The 16,403-nt window shown below is 38.2% G+C and overlaps 1 long non-coding RNA gene across 3 annotated transcripts; it reads left to right on the top strand.

Moving 5' to 3' along the window:
- Positions 1–389: 389 nt before the first annotated feature.
- On the top strand, positions 390–15,172 carry LOC148186317 (uncharacterized). 3 transcript variants are annotated; one of them, XR_015774982.1, is made up of 4 exons: positions 390–511; positions 11,123–11,432; positions 11,729–11,918; positions 13,312–15,172. It is a non-coding gene; the product is annotated as an uncharacterized LOC148186317 (long non-coding RNA). The 3 variants fall into 3 exon arrangements; XR_015774980.1 differs by lacking the exon at positions 390–511 and adding an exon at positions 3,658–3,764 and having other exon boundaries at positions 13,312–15,171; XR_015774981.1 differs by lacking the exon at positions 390–511 and adding an exon at positions 3,658–3,764 and having other exon boundaries at positions 13,332–15,170.
- The last annotated feature ends 1,231 nt before the right edge of the window (positions 15,173–16,403 follow it).

The raw sequence follows: 16,403 nt of genomic DNA, 5'->3' as shown, positions 1-16,403 counted from the left end.
GTGCAGGAGGCCTGTCAGGTTTAAACAGACTAAATCAGGGCTAAAACTCTGCTAAACTGTGCCAGACAATAGGAACTGTGCTGACAGAGCTAACTGTGTTAAAGAGGAGGAAACTGCACAGTTGGCACCATGCTTCTGCAACAACCTCGTCCTGAAATCAACAGTAACTGCTGCATGAGCGCAGTGCAAAGCTGTGACTATGAGCTAGCCAGAAATGGACAACCGTATTATTATTCTGTTTGGCTGCATGGAAATATTAAGAGGTTGGCTGACATGGGAGGGTCATTACCTTGATTACACTCACCTGGGCCTTCCAGGCGATAAACTGGTGTTAACCTGCTCTCTCCCTTCCTTCAGCAGACATCCACCCTGCATTGTTGCCTGAGCCTGCAAATCTGACAGCAGATATCCTCAAAGTTTAAAGGCAGATGCTGTATTTTTTTGCTTTTCTGAAGTCGAAAGAGCTGCTTTCCAGCTGAAGATCAACAAGAAGCCCTTTTTCTGATCCAAGGTAAGATGCTAACTTGTGTTAGATAGCTTAGCATGTTGGCAAACAAAGACAGTTGGGTAGGCCCTATTTAATATAAGTTATTCGTGATTTAATCTTATGGTTTGTATTTGGAAAACATGTGAGGCTGTTTGTGCTTTTAACAAATGGAAAATGACTAAAGTAGCACTGGGCTACAACATAAAGGGCCTATTAGATAATGAAAGCTGCAGAGAGTCATGACTAAACATCAGCTTAAAACAATATATTATAAATACAAAAAAATGACTTCCCCTGCTGTCAAAGAATGTTGTCTTTTCTGTAAATGTTTGTCCTTCACATGAACAGGGTGCCTGATACTTTCATTTTAATGTCCTTTTCATTCGCAATACCACTCACCTACTCCGCCAAATATGATACAGTGAATGAAGCTCTAAATGTTCCTTAATTTCCTTTCTGTCTACTTTTCTTTCATATTTCCAAACTGATATTCCAGAAATTTGCTATTATTTTCTTTGAAATCTCACTGACATTAAAATGCAATTTCGGCAGGCTAGTTGTGAAATTTAGTGAAAGGTCACATTTTTTTAAAAAAAAAATAGTTCATTTAAAAAGGGACAGTGCAAATTAATAAGTACAAGGTACAAAATGCCATAACTAGTCAGGACGCTATCGGCCGAAAATACGCTAGCAATAGAATGGATAACAAAACAAACAAACAAACAAACAAAAAACCCCAATCAGACAAAAAAAAGAACAACATGATTCACAACAATGTAAAAATCTGAGGGAGGTTTGAATAAAGCACGAAACTTCAATTGTGATTACAGAAACACAATGAAAGAAAAAAACTGAATAAAATCCAATAGTTGTAGACTTATTTAAAGTTTGAATAAAGTTTGTAGGTGAAAGCATGACTGAGCATGATAGGTGAAAATGTTTGAGAGTTTAAACATTTCGTTTATTCATTTTAATGGGAAAAAAAAGCAGACAAAGTGATAAATTAACATTTAACAAGTCATAAATGATGTGAGAATTTTGAAGTCTGAATAAAGTTCCCCCTGTCTGTAGACACACCAACACCAGTTTAGTTGACACAAGAGACATTTTCCTTGTTTTTGTGAACATTCAGTAAAGGGAAAGCACATACTGATACCCACTGCTGACACCAACAACTATGCCTTATCAACAAGGCAATAACTCAGTTACAACAAAACACAACCTCCCCAATGTCCTTCACAGTGTCAGATTTGGCACTTACAGGTTACAATGTTTTATTTTTCACTTTTTAAGTGTTGTCGCATAACTGTAGACAGTATTTTTTAACTTCTGAATTCAAGCCTGAGTGTAAATCTTAAAGTTAATAAATGACAACACAGTTATTTGGGAACCTCTAAATATGGGACAAACCATTTGTCTTTGGCTTAGGAATGATAATTTGTCTCAACAGAGGTTCAGCAGAAATACAGTATGTTTGCATGCAAAAGTGAGCTATTATTGCTTATGTATATGTAATTATATTATGTTTAAACACATTTATAAGAAAGAAGAACAGAAATACAAATATATGAAGCAAAAATAAATGCAAAACAAAACTCTGGTATTGTAGGAACGCTGTAAAGTCGCAGCACATCAGGCCTGAAGTGGATCAGTGGAGGTTCAGGTGTAGCTGAGGGGCCTTTTCTGCTCTTATCTGCTGATGGAACTGGCTGTCTAGGATGGCTAGTTTCTTATCTTCCATGGCCCACTAATATCCACAGGGGACCAACACCGTTTGGCACCCTGAAATCCTTTTTCCTGCACCGGATGGGAAATCAGCCTGGGTGGATCACGGGGGGCTTGAGACATGGATGCCATATGGCCCCTTTTTATTCTCAGTGGAGTTTGGGCCTTTGGGATGCCCAGCATCTAAATGTACACAAGAGAGTTTGACAATATGTGCCGTGACAAAGGCATTTTGGCAGTTTATGTTGTTGTTTGTCGTTGCTGGCACAGATACATTTGCATTTTTTAGCACTGACAATGTGACTGTATCTGTAGACGCAAATGCATGAAATTGGGCTTATTTAGATTCAAATGGAATAGTATGATCACTGTTGTTTTGAATGATTCTTGTTACTTTTTCCATCTGGTATCAAGACAAAGAAAGGCATTTACAGTCACATCGTATACAACTATGCAATCTGTGTAAATAAGTGATGCACACAGTTAAACAATTATTTAAACATTCCTCAAAAAAAGATAGAAATGTGATTTTAAGTCATAAAGAATAAGATTGAAAATTTAACCCTAAATAACACAATAAAACAACCCCAGAGCTGTCAAAAATCATACAAATGAATAGTAATGTAATTGTAAAACAATAAAACCAACACATCCAGATTCTAAAGTATCCCAAAGCATCAGCTTTGATTTTTTTTTTGTAGGTGATTTTTTGTCTTAAAGGTGTAAGCACAGAAAATATAAGGTTATATCTCTCAGACAGAGCTATTTAAAAAAAAAAAGAAAGAAAGGGTGCATTACTGTATCTGGCCAGCTGAGGACATGCTTTCCTCAGACTGGGAAAAGAGAACATATAGCTTTATGTCGCCTCAGCAATAAGAGAAAACTCAACTCAAATTTACTGTCATTGCACACAATAAGTTTAGCATTGACCCAGATGATGCAAACAATAGCAAATGTGCATATATATATATATATATATATATATATATATATATGTATACCAGGAAACCATATTTCATAGTCTAATCATTTTACATCTTAATATAATCACTATCAATGTATAAAAAAATACTTTACACTATGTACAGTGCCATACAGAAGTATACATCCTACTTTGCGTTTTTCCTGTTTTGTTGCATTAAAACCTGTTATAGAGATGGAATTTGCACTTTTTTTGTAACAGACTTCCATAAAATATCAAAAATTGGTGATCCCAAATTTAAAAAAAAATGTTAAAAATCATTGGTAATGTACTTACACAAAATATTAAAAATTGGTGATTTGAAATGGTAAAACGGTTAAATAAAATCTGGAAAAATAAAAAATGGAAAAATGGTGTGTAGCCTTCACTATGCGACCCATAGATAAGACCTGGTGGTACCAGTTAGCTTCACAATTCACATAATTAGTTAAACATAGTCCACCTGTGTGCATGCTATAGTGTCCTACGATCTCAGCACATACACACCTGCTCTGAACGGCCCCAGAGTCTGCAGCACCACAGAGCGAGTGGCACCATGGAGACAACTGTTTAAACTGTGGCAATCTACAGGTATACTGATATTTTAAAATGGAGATTTTTAAATACCCTCTAGGGTGTAGATTTTCATAGTTGTGGTCACTTTGTATCTGTGTTGACATGTGAAACAGAGCAGTTTGTTAAATGTCCTCAGTTTGTGCACGCCCACTGTTGCTCTGTGTAGTGAGCATGAGCCAGACACATTAGCAAAAATGTTTGTTTGTTTACATTTTGTTAGCACTGCTTGGTCTAATGACTACTTTACACTTAAAGATAATATTGCTGCTTCAGTTCACAGACAAAGTAATTTGGTCCACCTCAGTGTTAAAGGTTTAAACTACCAGAAAAAACAGTTTTTGATCACACCTGAGCAAACAGGCAGATGGTGGGACAATTTTGGGAATGGGGTTGTAATTGATGAGGAGTGGACGGAAAACTTTTGCATGTACAGGGCATCACTTGTCCTTATATCAAATGGGACTAAATGGTGGCGAGATCTCCAGAAGGTGTTATGAAAAAGGTAACGTTCACTTGTTCACTAACTACCGCTGTGACGAGAGGAGACAGCTCATGCTGCGTCAACAAAGGCTGTGCAGACAGTATTTATCTTAAACAGATGAGAAAAATATAGTTAAAAAAAATCTGTTCATGTATAAGGCCTGTTTTTCTCTGCATGTGCTTTACATTAAGAGCGACAAAAAGTGAAAGTCCTCCTTTGTGTACACATGTGGCTATTAAATCTGTTTCTGATTCTGAACATAAAGAGATGGGATGCTACAAAATAAACAGCAATATACAAAATGTACAGTATGAATAAATGCGGCTATAAATACGTCAGTTATGTAACTATAATATGTACATTGTGGACAGAAACCAATGGAGAGGACATAAAGTAGAATGAATCTGGCACAGTGTAAGAGAGGACAACGTACAGTTAAAAAGTGTTTAATACAGTTATTAAAACATAGAATAATAATAAGCGCCTATTGTTAAGCGTGGGTGTTTTACATGATAATCAGAACACCTACAGCTGATTCATTTTGCTGTGTAGACTACTAGATGTTATTTTTGACGTTTTCCAAGCAGTTGCTATGAAATTATGACCACCAAGCTCATCAGTGGGTGTAGATGACCCCACACTCTGACATGACCAACTTTTCCCACGCAGGTGTACTAATCCACAGCGACCTGAACCCACCGCAGCACAATATGTTAATGACGCAGACTGAGAGACCTCCATCGAACTTTCTTTATGAACTAGATTGAGGACAATTTTCCTGCTGAAAGGTGGTCTACCTGGAAGGCCGGGGCTCGCTGCCAGCTGCATGTCATTTCTATCAAATGTGGCCGGGGTCTGTCAATTAAGAAAACACAGGGCAATCTGTGGCTGCTGAAAGAGATCCCCTTGGCCTGCTCCCAGGCTGAGAGACGGCCTTTTGTTCCCAGGCATGTCTCACATACTTTCAGAGCCCAGATAAGCTCAGGCTTCATGAAGCCCTGCTTTATATTTGCCCACTGTAATGTCTCTGTGGGGTCAGGGTATATGGGGAAGCACTGTCGGAGAAAAGGTAATATCCCCCCTCCCTCACACACATTATGGGGTCAGGGATAGAAACCACAGGTTAGGTGGTCCTGAGGCCGGCCAGGGGACTCCTTTGCTGAATGATCCACTCCGCCTACGTGCCCACCCTCGATCCTTTTCTACCTTTTTCGTACCATAAACTACAAAACAAGCAGGCAGCGTTGCACTGTAAAATCTGAAAAGTTGATTTTACTTTTAAAAAAATCAAGGAAAATGTAGGTAAATATAACTATTAGTCTTAATTTATGTTCACATTTTATCTAATTCTTAATTTTAGTTAACATTTAGTTATGTTTAATTAATTTTGTAAAGTTGCAACTTATATATAACAACTTTAATAAAAAAAACTTTCTAAGTTTTACCAACTTCAGTAAATCAAGTTTATGATGCATTATATCTGCTGACTGCAAACTAGTCATATTTGTATATTTTTAAACATGTTGAAGAAAACATAACTTTATCATTGGCCAAATCTTCTTTGTGATGATCAAGTTAAGTCAGACTAACTTGTTTTTCTGAAGTTAACACAGAACAAGGTCATTTCAATCGCCATTTATAAATTGCAACAACTTTACAAAATTAAGTAAACACAGCTACATTTTAAGTAAACTTAACAATTGCAAATAAAGTAAACATAAATTAAGATTATTAGTTTTATTGACTCTCCCTTTTCAAGGCAATCAGTTTCCAAGATTATTTTAAGTAAGATCAACTTGTCAGTTTTACAGTGCACGAGTAGACTCTATTCCTGGATCTGCCAGGGTTTGGGGGGGTTGTTTTAGCACCAGCCGGACCACCCACAGACAAGTAAACAGGTACATCAAGGTGGGTTGAAATATAAGTAGAGGGGGAAGGGGCGGTCTGAGGAGGCAGGTAGGGGGATCAGAGTGGACTGGGACCTCTCGATGACTTGGCGTCGGGGTTTATCATAAAATATGTAGCAGAACGAGGCTAAAAAGGCAAATACCAGGCATTCTTTTAACAAGCTGCTCCTGTGTCAGCTTTATTTCAACAGACTGCAGGGAATAAATGTATACGATGTACGGTGTGTGTTATGATTGTTAATTGTTGAATATTTCATATCTCTGGGACCTGTGTGTCATAAGTTTGAAGATATATAATTTCTTAAAATTACACCTCAACAAACTCATCTATTGTTGTTATTTTTTGTGTTTTAGATTGTTATTTTGAGACAATAATGCATTATGTTAATTGTTGCTAGGAGTCTATGTTGAGGTTTCTTTATTATTGTAATAATGCACACACATAACATATTGTATGTCAAAGCGAGCTGCACATCAAAGCCACCACTGGTAACTTTAAAAAGGATAACCATGGGAAAAAATAATGTTCCTCCCCATCCTCCTACTTCTTCAAATGGCATCCACAAGAATCCAACACGCCTGGGCAAAATCAACCAATCAGAGCTAAGAAGTCTATAATGCAGCTGTCTATCATGTCAATCACGGCTTGGTGCCTGCATTTATACATTAAAATAATAATAATAATAATTGTTAAATGCTGTTTTTCTACACCTTACCATGTGCTTCCTTCTCGTAATCCTAACATTCTGTGGCAGCATGTGTTTGTTAATGTGCCGCCGTTGGTTTCCATGTGCTTACGTTGCCTAAATGTAACCATGTGCAGTGTTATCTTACTACGTGTTGGTGTTGACATCATGGTTGCAGCATCCCAGAACATAAATAGCAGACAGAGAGGGACAGCTTGAATGTAATATGTAGACGGGGAAGTCCACTGCAAAGCTGCAATATGTGATGACTTGGGATGGGAAAGTGTTAGAAAAGGACCTTGAAATCAGTTCTAAATGTAGCAGGAAGCCAGTCCAGAGCAGCAGAGCCTGGCCCAATGTGCTCTTAGTTCTGGTGAAGGAGAGGTGGTGGGTCCTTTTGCATGTCTGAGCGCAGGGGCCCATTGTCACATAATCCGCCCATGTTTCTGATCTTCAGTGATTCTATTGTGGCTGAAGCAGCCAGCTTCAAAAATCTTGTGGAAAGCTCTCTGGGAAGAATGGAGGCTGTTATAGCTGCATATTAATGCCCACAGTTTACGAATAACATCTTCAACAATCACATGAGGGTGTAATAGGTGTCCTCATACTTTTGACCATATAGTGTAAGTTAGGTATGCAACTTTTTATTGCGATCTTTTTTGTTCCTTGCACATGAAATATGGAAATACAGTGTTGAATGTTGAATTCCATTAAAATGTACAGTTATTTCTCATTTTTCTCCTAAATGCTAATGGCGGTTTTACTGTAGCCCACGCAGTCATTTCTTCCGTCATTGTCAGCAAATTGCCCATGCAGGAGTGAGGTATTTAACGTCCAGTCTGGGTGTGGTTCCATTAGATAGCTTTAAGACCATGCTGAGTGCTCTTGAAAATTAGTTTTTTGGCAACTTCCTAGGATGCACAGTTTCCCAGCAAGCCACCAAGGCTTTGTCAAGACTGCGCTGGTTTAAGCTCGCAGCTTTTCAAGCCTCCCATTATGCCTGACTCAGTCGGGCAGAAAGCAAAAGAGCCTTTTCTGCAGTCATGTGGGCATACTGGCATTATACACAGTTCAGTATTAGATATTTGTGAGTCATATAAACAGAAGGGAGGGCACTGGGGCTTCTTGAAGAAAAAAAAAACTTTATAATTGGGGAGTTATATAAGTGTCTAAATCCTCCTCCAGGGATTTAATTTTTCCCCCATTGTGTGTTTTGTAAAGCAGGAAGACCTCACAGCAGAGGTGACAAATCCTCTGACATAGGAATCACTGTGCTACAATTTAAGGACTGTAAATTAAGTCTTCAGGTGAGGTGTAGTTAACAGCTTCTCACTGGGATTCTTTATTTAGGATTTCACAGTATTTATCTGTAACCAGCCAATTTCATATAACCAGAATTAATACATAAATCAAAACAAAGAAAGCCTCGAAACTGAATATATTTAAATACAGCATAGTAGTCAGATTGATGGATAGCACTGCTTCAAATGTATCTCTCGCACCTCTTCTCCTGAAATCGTCCTACTTTTCGAGTTTCCTTTTAGACATTCAGGTCTATTTAGCCTCATGCACCCTTGTGTAGATTTGTTATGGTTCTCTTCTTCCTTCTGTAGCCTCCCCCCAATTATAAACTGTATAGATTTCCCCATGGTGAGTCCCTGTCCTCTCTTCACATCTACAGTGCGTGCATGTGTGTGTATCTGTGAGCTGGTTGTGTGTGTGCACGCATGTGTGGCTCCCTGTTGGCCCAGATGCTGGGGTGTGTACAGTGTGTAAATCTGGGGCTAGTCGGGTCGCTCAGGCATGACCTGGACTGTGTCGGGCCTTGTCTTGTGAGCGCCTCCAGCAGTGTTCCCCTCCTCAGCTCCGACCAGCCAGCCTCACAAACAAGGATTTAGGTCATCTTTACCCCCCTGCTTCACCCGCAGCTGGGAGTCGCTGCCTCTGATCATCTGTGGAGTTTAAGATGTTTACCACTGTTGTTTGCACAAAACAGATTTAATTATGTGCCAGATCTTGTAAACATACTGATTTCAGTTTTTCATAATACAAGAGAAGCTTAGTATTCTGTAATGCATATTGGTTCTTTTAGCCTTGTAAAATGTTTGCTTGCCTCAGACTTTTTGGGGACCTAAGCAGGATTTCATACCCTGGAAATGACAAATGTGCATAGAACAACAAACAACAACAATAAGTAACAATAACTAGTTTTGTTATAACACCACCAAATACAAAACGTCTTAAATACTCATGCTCGGTCAGCAGCCCCACACATCGAAATATGATACACTAGGTATCCTCTTTCGTCAGTTTGGATGTTCAGGGATAGTGTGTCATTTTATGCTTGTTATGTGTACTGTGTCTTCTCAAAGGAAATGTACAGTTTATGCTCGTAAAATAAACCTTTAACATGAGCAAAACTGCGTTTTTAGGTTTTCTTCCCTAGGTTTAGACAACAAAAGCTTGTTTTAGAAACATCATGGTTTGGCTTAAAATAAGTATGACTGATACCCATGTCATGTACCGTGATGTGACCTGCGTCATGTGACATATGTCACATAGCATATATATACTAGCACACTACTTTAGTAAAATAACTCAATTGTCTTTGGTTGCACAAGGGAAACAAACAGTGGTCTTTCAGGTGAAAGTCCACAGTTTGTTTGGCTTTCTTGGATTTCCTGTATGCTGTAATGTCTTTGTTGTGGCTGTGATTTGTAGTCTTTAATAATGAGCTGACTTTATAAGTAATTATCAGTGCTGTAGTGGAAGGTATACACAGGTACACGGGATTCACCCACTTCTTTTTCTGGCCATTTATTAAGTATACTCACCAATCAGAGTTTACCCACTTCCTCTCTGTTAACCCACCCAACTAAATGGTTTTACACCCATCAACTACCACAAGATCACTGGTCTGAAATGAAAATGGCAAGAAGAAACAACAGCAATGTGTTTTATATGCTGTTCTGGTCCAGCTGTAGTGCTGTTAGCAGTGCAGTCACAGAATCCATCCTCCATCCTCAGTGACAGGTAACAGAATAAAAAAAAAGTTCTTGCTTTTCATCACCTATGTTTTGCTCGTGGCAGAGACAACTCAGGGAGAGTCTCCTCTTCAGTTGTTTTTCCTGTTATGTTGTGTTTGAAGAAAAATAACTATAGAGTTGTTGAGTTAGTCTCAAAGACTAACTCCAGTGAAAATCAAGTGTTTGCGCTTTTTTTCTGCTATATTCTGAAATGTCTTTGTGTTTCCTAAATGTTGTGTTTTGTGAAATGTCATATTTTCTACATGTTGATTTATTTTCTAAATGTTGTAGTGTTTTCTGAAAAGTTATGTTTTGTAAAAGGTGTTTTCTGAAATGTTGTGCTTTCTGAACTTTTGGTGTGTTTTTTTGAAACGCTGTGCTTTTGAAATGCTTTATCTTAAATGTTATGTTTTCTGAAATATTGTGTTTTCTAAAATATCTTGTTTTGACCCTCAGGGCCACCATAGCATTAATTTTCAGGGCTTTTATCAATGCTCGGAGAGGAATTTAAAAAGTATTTAAAAACTACAGATGCAGGGGTTAAGGAGGGCCTAACAACACATACTGTACTCTTTGTTGACTTATTTTTCCGTGTACATTGTTTATTATATATCTATTTAGCCTTTTTTTTGACTTACAGGCATCCTCTCACTTCTACAAATGCCTCCACACCACTTGCACTTAAGGGGGTGCAAAGGCCTGTCCTAGAACAGGCGTACCAGTACATTTACATGGTGCCTCTGAAATCAGATTATGTATGGGTTCAATTGACTTAATGGATTTGAAGAGACTAGATCCTATTAATGAATAGGCTGCCCTACGGCACTGCCCCAGCCAATAGCAAGCTAATCTGGCATGCAAATTAAATCCTGCCTCAATATGCCTGCCTGTTTAATGCGATCCATTACACAGTTTCACTTATTTATATATACTATTATAAAAGAATAGGCTTATAAACAAACTGAGGGAGGGGGCAGTTGTACAAATGGTGCTGTGTTGGCTTGTTTCCCTGTGCAGTGGCCCCAGGGCCGGTGGAGGGAGCAGTGATATTCACTGCCGTTAGAAAATATGGAATTACCCTTACAGCTGCTTTAAACTGTGGATGATCAGTCCAACCTTAGTTATCACTTAATTTCAATTTTTCTACAAATGTATTCTTTTATGATATATTTTCTGTTTTACATTGCAGGACATGGAGCTGTTTTTTTAGTGTGGTTATGTAATTTCATTGTGTTTAAAACATTTGATTTCCTGTATCTTTCTTTTTTTCCAGATTCACCACTTTCAGCCCACCGTGCGGCAGGGATAAATGATTTGTAGGCTGTGTATTCGCAGTCATAATCTGGCACATGATCACGCTGAAGGCTGAGTGGGACGTCTGCTGAGCAACTCAGCTGCTCCCAGCCTCTTCGGTTCTGCCAGCCTCTTCATGCCTGGTTACCTTAGAGCCTGCTTCGTTAGTGTCGGAGGGAATAGGGGTCAGGGAGAGGCCAGATTTCACCTGACCCCTGCTGAAATATTACAGCCAGGTTTACTCACGTCTCCAGCTGGGGAAGAGAAGCCCTGGGAAGAATCCCGCAGAGGTTAGTGAGAATTGTGTCAGAATCTTTTCAGGGTTTTCTACTGATGAGGTTAAATTATTGCCCCACAAGTAAAATTTCAGTCAATCTCCAACACTGTATAACTTGTTTGACAAGCAAAATGCAGATGGAGGGCAGGAAGTAAAAAATGCGTATACTGGGTGAACTGAAAATAGAGGAATGTGACTGCATAAAATACTATAACTATTTGGTGAGCAGTAAGGTCCACGACTGAAAAGACTACCATCTTGTATTTGGTGAGTAAGTGTGCTTGAATATAACTGTCTTTTATATTTCAGCTGCGTATAAAGATGGCCTACGCATCTCCACATACCTCAACTGTAAAAAGTGAGACCAAAATATCCCGGATACGACTGCTGCCATCTTCTGCTGGTGACTTCAGTTGGAGCCAGTGAAGTAGTTATCCTCCTAATATCGAGCTCCCCCCTCATACACACGTCTGGCCAATCACAATCAGAGCCTTTGAAGGTAAGCACACCAACTGGCACTACAGCTGTAAGTCATGTTGTCAGATTCCCCTTTTATATCATCAAATAACTAATTAAAACCAAACTTATCAGAAAAACGAACAATTCAGCAATCATCATGGTGTTAAGAACTACCTTAGATAACAGAAACCATCTTTTTGAAATATGTATTTGATGTGTATTTTTTTTAATGGAGGATTTTGATCCACATTTGCCACTGTTTCTCAATTTAGGTTTTTTTTCTTCATTTTTTTCTCTTTATGTGCTCCTGTTTTCTGAACTTAAAGCCTCCCTTTTTTCCAATCCAATCGACTGGAAAAACCATATGTAGTGCAAATGATATTAATTTATGTAGTGATGGTAGTCTTTGCCTCTTGTTGCCTAACCTCCGTCTGGAAGGAGCACTGATTTATGACATTATATGCTAAGAAGCTATAGAGTGGTGTAGGTAAGAGTGTATTTTTGTAGTCATCCAACATCCAATGGAAAAATTCCATTGGCTTTTGTTGAGGAAACCAGGGCAAGGCTAGCTTTTCTGTTGACCTACAAATAAGCGTCATCCCTGCACCAGTCATCACTTAAACATGTTTTCTTTTTAGCCTGTAGTCTCATGTAGCACCGGCCTCACTGAGGATCAAAGTCTGATTCAATCTGGTTCAACCACTTTCGGAGCATACTTCAGCACAACTGGCTTTTTTGAGCAAAATTGAATAAGACGTGAATTGAATATTTTCTGTTTATCTGACACGGGTTCCCTGACAAATATAAATAAATAAAGCCTTCCCAATGCAGGTATGCTTGAGTGTGTGCACCTCATTTCAAGCACAATTAACTTGAAATGGAGTGCTGCAGGATCAATAGTCCCCATTTGATCCAGGGGGGGTCTGTCACTCCATGGAAATGGCACACATATGGTAATACAGCCAGCTTAACAACAACTTAGAGGATTTACTGTTGCCGTTTTCGGGCCAACATGAATAACAAACAGTGGGCCACTCTTGGGAGCCATCTTCTTTTATCTCAGCTTCAATTAATCTTAAAGAGAGATGCCATTTAAAGCTAATGAACAGGGGGTAAAACTAATGCATATTGATACCAAGAGGTGAAAGCGTCAGAATAAGATTGTCTGTAATATTCAGAGGCGTTAGAGGGGAGTTATGTTGCAGAATCAGTCGCTATAGGCAGCCTAGCTATAGTAGCTCGCCCCAGAACACAACATAAAAAGATAAATGAACACTGAATGACCCTGACGTAGCCCTGTTCCTTCATCATATAAATAACAAAAAGCAGAGCGAATAAAGCAGGCTGCGCCGGGGCCAATTCCCCAACGGGTGCTTATATGAAATTCAACTTTCAGGCGTTCTCCCAGCTCAGAATGTGGCATTTATTTGCAGGACTCTGTTTCAATTTAAAGGGAATGGCAGCTGAAGGAGGCACAGGGGACAGTGTCTCATCACCGCCACTTACCACTCTTATAGGCCTGCTGCCGGGGAGGAAAACCTCAGCAGGCAGCTCCACTTAAACAGTGAAGACCTCCACCAGTCAATGTAATGTGCAAGCCTCTGATAGCCTCATATTCTCAATCCTGTTTGAGTGTGTGGGTGTTTGTTCGACTGTGTGTGTGTTTGTAGCAAAGTGCTGCACACTGAAAGGTTTGTTGTTCGAGGAACACATGTTTTTGCAACGCTTGATATATTTAAAGGTTTTTTCATATTTGGTCTTTAACTACAAGTACAGAGAAATGAGACGCCATCAAAGGTTTCATCTGGTTAGAGGGAATTTATTGTGGGAAATTTCCATTAGAAAAATGAATTTGCGAGTTAACCCTCTGAAACTTGGATCGGCATCAGGTTTTATTGTGTCGCATTCAGATGCCTTTAACAAGTATTTAAACCTTTGAAACCTGAGCAAAAAGGTTTAATTCTCTTCAAAAACATTGAAAAAGACACAGGTAACTGCAAGAAATTATGAAAAAGTTGACAGGATAACAATCTAAAAAATAATGTTTTAAGAAAGGAGAGTGGAAAAGAGAGAAATATTAGAAAGTTATTAAAAAATAGGGGAAAATGTTTATATATATATTATTATTATTATTAGATTTATATAATAAAAATATGTTACAAAATAATTAATGTTTTTAAATTTTTAGCACTTTTTTCATGTCATTTTCTTGTTTGTTTTTGTGTTTTACTGTATTTTTTTCAAATTTTCTTGTAACTTTACTTATTTATTGCTAATTTTTGAGCCATTTTTTGTTAAGCTGCTCATTTCCTTCTGTGCTTTCTAAAGAAATCAAGCCGATTTTCTCAGGTTTCAAAGGGTCAAACTCCAATTTATTACACAAATTTCACAAATTTATTGTTATTGCAAAATCCTTTTACTTTTACATTCTGCCAGCCCTTCCCAACCCTTAAAGGAATAGTTTGACATTTGGGGAAATACGCTTATTTGCTTTCTTGCCGCAAGTTAGACGAGAAGATCAATACCACTCTCATACCTGTCCGTTGAATATAAGGCTACAGCCTGCAGGGGGTTAGCTTAGCTTAGCATAAAGACTGGTGACTGTAGGAAACAGCTAGCCTGCCTCCGTCCAACAACAACAAAACCTTCCTCCCAGCAGCTTCAAAGCTCATTGATTATTGCTGCACTCACATGATCCTCAGATGGTCCCATTTTTTTAGTTCAGTTGTTGTTTGTATGGCTTTACTGTTTTCATGAGCTTTTAAGTTGTAATGTGGAACAACATGGACGTTACAAAGATGTGTCAGATTTTATTGCTCAGAGCTTTTAAACATCACATTGATAGCTGTTGCAGTAATTCTAGAAAACCAGTAAAATTTTACTTTACCGTACTTGTTACAAGGATTAATGTTAACTCACAGCAAGGACCACACCATCAGCAAGATAAGTTTAATGGTTTTATTTATGATAAACATGACTGATGTGTGAAGCTTGGACTGCTTGTAGCTCATCCACTTTGCCAAATACATTGTGGAGAAGCTTTGGCAAGAGATCTGTAGCCTTTGGGCACGAAGACACCCCTAAGACCCTGCGCAGAGTTGACAGATAGAGAAAAAATATGCAATCTGTGAATAAATATGAAAGTATTTTACTACTAACTAAACACATACTTTTGTCTGCCATATTCTATGTGTATGACACTAAAGCTGACATGTTGTGTAGCTTGACCTCATTTTCAGATTTTTGCTGTCTGGTCTCAGAAATATGTGAGATTGACATGAAGTCGTAGCAACACATGCATAAGAAGGAAATGGGAACAAAATGTGTTGAAATTATATGGCGGCAACAGGATCTTTTGTCACAGTGGTGTCATGATCCTGGCTTTTGTGTTATCTTGTGGACTTTTTTAGGGGTTTTCTATAATAATAATAATAATAATAATAATAATAATAATAATAATAATAATAATAATAATAATAATAATAATAATAATAATTTTATTTATACAGCACCTTTAACAACACAATTTACAAAGAGGCTGCAAACCCTGGAGTTCAAAAAACAGGATCAGGGCAGAATAAAAGATAAGTAGAAAGCTAAATTAAAAGCTAAAATTAAAAGACAAAATAAAGAATTAAAAGATAAGTTAAAGACAAATATAAAAACGAATTAAATTTCTGTTATGTTTTTCTCTGTTTCATGTTGTGCATGTTCTGTTTCCTGCTTTATTTTGTAGAATCATTCCTCATGTATCATATTTGGTTTTGCTTCCTGTCTTTGTGTTTTCCTGCCTGATGAGTTTCACGTGTCACTTACTACTGCTACAGTCCACTCACCTGTACTCACTTTCCCTCATGGTTTTGCCTGTCGTTAGTTCTTCCTGCCTTTGTCCGTTTCCCGCCTGTTTTCTGTCACACCTAGCTTTTATCAGTCTCGTTTGTCCTTCCCTGATCCCAGATACTTCCCTGCACACCTGCTTGGTATTAGTCTTGTTTTCTCCACCCATCTGAGTACTCCTCTGTGTACTTCTCTTTTTCTTTCCCCTTGTCCTTTGTCAGTTCGTCTGTTTTCTTAGTTGGTTTTCAGTTTACTTTTGATCTGTATTTCTTTTGAACTTTGAGTTTTGATACCTGCCTGCCATTCTGCATTTGGGTCTACATCCTGAACTTACACCTGACAAGTGGACACAGGAATGAAGTATCAAGAGCAAGGGAGTCACACTGACATGGACTTTCAACCAGGAGGCCGTTGTTTGTGTCCTGTGTAAACCAAACATTAACATAGTTATGTGACTTTATGTAACTGTGCAAAAAAAATCTACATAGTTATTTAAATATGCAAAGTACCCAAGTTTACATCATTAACATCCCGTACATAGTTAAACCCAATCTTTTCCTAAACTTAACAAAGTATGTATTTTTTGTTCTCTTAATCGAACCAAACTGTGATTGACTGAAACAGACTTTGCACTGGCATTATTCTTATGTTTCCAGCACATTATTTAACACATTTCATGCACATCACC

The sequence above is a fragment of the Plectropomus leopardus genome, chromosome 19 (genome assembly GCF_026936395.1).
Source record: "Plectropomus leopardus strain MGB_pleo_1.0 chromosome 19, ASM2693639v1, whole genome shotgun sequence".
Taxonomy (NCBI): Eukaryota; Metazoa; Chordata; class Actinopteri; order Perciformes; family Serranidae; genus Plectropomus; species Plectropomus leopardus.
The sequence above is the reverse complement of the archived record's forward strand: the minus strand, read 5'-3'. Positions and strand labels throughout refer to the sequence as shown.